The 4,416-nt window shown below is 34.5% G+C and overlaps 1 pseudogene; it reads right to left on the reverse strand.

Annotated features, from left to right (window-relative positions):
* Positions 1-3,659: 3,659 nt before the first annotated feature.
* Positions 3,660-3,756, reverse strand: LOC122099441 (annotated as a pseudogene).
* Positions 3,757-4,416: the final 660 nt, after the last annotated feature.

The following is a 4,416-nucleotide window of genomic DNA, read 5'->3' on the forward strand; positions in this document are numbered from 1 at the left end:
CCAACTTGTGTTTCACAGGAATAACCAGAGAGTAATACCTGTTTGGTCAAGTCGGTCCAAATCACTCCATGAGTGTATCTTACAAATATAACCAATTTAAGAGGTCAAATACCTATTTTGTACTGACAATCATCTTACAGCAATAACTTACTACCTAATTATGTCTGTATCTTCTTACCTAACATACAGTCAGAGCTGAAACGGTCTCTTTATCTAACTTAATGTTGTAAATGCTTTAATTATGATGGCATTATTATTAGACAAATAAAATTTACAGAAGGGTGGTTTCACTGAAATGACATGACAGAACACTGATAAATAAAACATTGCAACACAGTTAGCTCTTTGCAGCCTCACCCTGTCTACATTGGCAAGCAACATTGCAACAGCACACGCACACATATACACATACACACATGTTCACACATGTACACACACATATATATGCATGCTAAATTCAGGGTTTAATGTACAAAAAAATTCAAATAAAGTATTAGTGATTAGGACAAATGATAATATGCCTTATTACAAAATAATACATAAACCATCACCACACATGTTACATTTTACCTGCCTCTCCACATGTGACCACTTCTTTTATTTTTAATTAATTAATTACCTTATTAATTAATTCATTTGTTTGGTGCTAATGCTAGGGCTTGAACTCAGGGCCTGGCTTTGTCCCAGAAATTATTTTTTGTTTCAGTTTTCTCAAGGCTAGCATTTTACTGCTTGTACCACAGCTCCATTTGCTGGTTACTTTCAAATCAGAATCTAATGGACTTTTTTTTTTCTTGGTCTGCTTTCAAACCACAATCCTCAGATTTCATCTTTCTGCTTAACTACTACTAAAGACATAAGCCATCAGTGTGGCTTCTACTTTTTCCTCTAGAGTTATCTAATGCACATACTTAGATAGTAGTTTAAAAATGAGAGTATAGAAGCATGATGTACAGTGATGATACTGTCCTGTCAGAAATTCAAGTTAGTAATGTAAATTTATTCTTAAGACCATACACAAAAAATACCCTGATATAGTGTAAGAGAATTCACTATTGAACATATGAGCCTTAAGAGCTTTCTAATAGGTCCAATATTTCTTGGTACACAACATTAGAAAAATGTATGAGGCATTGGTAAAATAGAAGTCCTTTGCATGACTACATACATTCCTTGTTTTTTTAAAGACACTTCCTTTCATCTAAAAAGGAGGCCTGTCCATTGTCTTCATGTGATTTTGATGATTGAAAGTGCTTAGTGAGAAGGTCAAAATGTATTAGTAGTCCTTAACTATCAATTCTCATTTTTCTTCTTGTAGAATATAATGATCAAATCAATAGTTCAGTATCAGCCAACAATAGTTCAGAATCATGCTTCCAGTGCAAGTGGATCACCAGGAAGAAATCCTCAACATCAATTTCCACAAAGTTTTGTCACAGATACAATCTCCCTGCCTTATCTAGCTGCTTTACTACCTTCTTACTCCTTCATTGTACAGCAAAAGTATGATTCAACTGATTTCAGTCAGATCTGTTACTAGAATTATCAAGGAATTAGTTTATTGTCTGTAATTTGGTCAAAGGTATGTCTCTTTATGTAGGCTACTAAAAATGTATTTACTAATTTCAAGTAAATACATAAATTCTATTTCCATCTTTTTTAAAAATTAAAATTTTGTTTGCTCTATAAATTGATCAGAGGCATGGATTTTGTGGCTAGCTAGGTCATTGCACATCTGTCTCTTTCTCTCTCCCTTTCTAGGTTCTCATAGATAATATGATTGCCCATAATTATCCTAATTTGTTTTGCTTTTATATTTTTGGTTGCATCATTTCATTTTTTGCTCTGCCATTTTCCAAATCATTTATATAGAAGGCATTATTTCCTATTTTCTCATTCTTAGAATAAGCTGCACATGAAGACATCACTGGTTCTCATTTTCAGTGTGTACATTTGAATACGGAGGAACATCTTTTCTCTGCTCTCCATCAATTCCTTACTCTCCAACTAGAATAATTTCGAATTGGAAAATCGGAAAAAGAGAAAATAAATTATTGTGAATAAACAGATGCAGAAAATTCACCGGATAATTCTGACCAGTAAAACCAATGTGAACTATTAGGAAATACATGGACACCTCATTCCCACGGGCACTCAAAGTATCTGGTTAGGCAATTCTTAGGAATATGAGGAAAAAGATGAAAAAGTAAGGAATGGTATCAATTGCAAATGCAATGGAGAAGGATCCCAGCAAATTTCTTCCTTGGGCTGCCAAAAATATTCAGCTTACTACAGTGCGGAGACTTCTTTCCCAAAAGGCCACTCATGTGAATAGTAGGGATGACGATGAGTATATGCCACTTCATCGAGAAGCCTACAGTGGAGGTTGTCAGTGAGTTGGTGTCTCAAGCGGCACATGCAATAACTGTAGATGACTGAACACCCCTGAACAGTGCATATACGTGGAATAATACCAGAATGGCTTCTTTCTTATTTCATCACGATGCAGATACCAATGCCCAAACTAAAGGCCTCTTGACCCCCTTATATCTTGCTGCTGAGAATTGAGATAGAAAAGATACGCTGGGTCTCCTTCTGTTGAACCATTATATACAACCAGGCCTGAAGAACAACATAGAAGACACTGCATTTGATATTGCCAAAAGGATAACTATGTATCACTACGTCTATGAAGTTGTGGAAGGCTGTACAAATTTTTCACCTAAGTACTAATGGTCGGGTTAAGTTTCTTAAATTTCAAAAATGCGAGTCCATCTTTTGTGTCCCTACAAAATATTTTCACAATCCAAATATGAGGAATATCTTTTTCTTTTTGGTCGGTCATGGGGCTTGAACTCTGGGCCTGGGAGGTATCCATGTGCTCTTCAACTCAAGGTGAGGGCTCTACCACTTGAGCCACAGCTCCACTTCCAGTTTTCTAGTGATTTATTGGAGATTAGAGTAGCATAGACTTTCCTTCTCAGGCTGGCTTTGAACCATGATCCTCAGATCTCAGTCTCCTGTGTAGCTAGGATTATAGGCATGAGCCACCAGTGCCGGGCAACACCAATATTTTACTGTAAAAATTCATGGATTCTGCGGAATTCTTCCAAGCGAATTGCCTGCATTGGATATCAAAAAGTATTCAATAGTTTTTGTATTCATGTATAATGATTTCTTCAGAGTTTGTGATTTTTTTAATCAGAAATAATTTTAACTTACCTGTTGAAATGAGTAGTACAGGAACTACAAGATTTCTGGTGCTTGTCTGAAAAAATATATTTTAAAATATTCTATATTCTATGTTTGCATAATGTTCATAATTTATTTTATTGTCTCTTAGATATACTTTGAATTCTACATTATTTTATAATATATAGGGTCATTAATGTGTCCTTTCCGATTGCATTCCATATAGAAACAGTTTGATTCCTTTTTTTTTCTAGGTCTTAATATTATTTTTCTTTGGGATAAAATGACAATGTTGTCTAATTTGAAAAGTTTTGTAAAGTTTATGGTATGTAAAAGCCTTTCTGAGGTGAAGATTTAATACACTGATATCAAACTAAATTGAATTATATGAATTACTTGTATTGTTACACTTGTAATTTTGTAATCAACTTTTTAATAACTTTTTCATTTCTTGCATCTGAACAGTGAAAAATATGGAATACTTCTCAAATTTTCATATTATCCTTGTGCAAGTGCCATGTTAATCTCTGTAGTGTAATTTGAGTATACGTACTGCTGAAGCATGTAGTATCCTCTAAATTTAAGTAGTTAATGATGCAATCTTTATACAGGCTTATATCTATGGGTGCCTACCTGTAACAAGGAAACCTTATTGTTCCTAACAATGCTATCGATCTTATTTCCCTAAAATTCTGTGAATAGTCGAAAAAATTATATTGATCAGTCGATTCTTTGAATCCTAATGGATTCAAAGTAAGCGTTGCTTAAGAGCTATTTCTAAACTTCTTCAGCTGACATTTTCCCAAATGAGGTGTTACTGGCACCTGACCCTTTACCCTTCTTCCATGTGGGAACAGACCAACCAGAATATCTTACACTGACAGCATAGATTGTCTTACTGGAACAAAACTCATCTTGGTTACAAGGGATCATAGAGATCTGAACAGTTCAAACAGAACTGTTCAGACTAGAAGGTATTTTATCAAATTATAATTGTTTATTATATCTTCCATTTCAAAAGTAGCTAAAGCCAAGAAGGTGAAAAAATTGTTAGTATGCATGATTACTTAATGTCCTGGCCTATCTACCATCCAACTGGGCAGGAACTTACACTAATGCCTTTTTATCACCAAATATTTTCATAGTTGCAGGAGAAGTCCATGTGTTTCTCCTCGTTATTAGGCATTAAATTCATAATGTTTTAATCACAGTGTTTCCTCTTGC

Source organism: Dipodomys spectabilis, unplaced genomic scaffold (genome assembly GCF_019054845.1).
Source record: "Dipodomys spectabilis isolate Male_0828 unplaced genomic scaffold, ASM1905484v1 ptg000514l, whole genome shotgun sequence".
Taxonomy (NCBI): Eukaryota; Metazoa; Chordata; class Mammalia; order Rodentia; family Heteromyidae; genus Dipodomys; species Dipodomys spectabilis.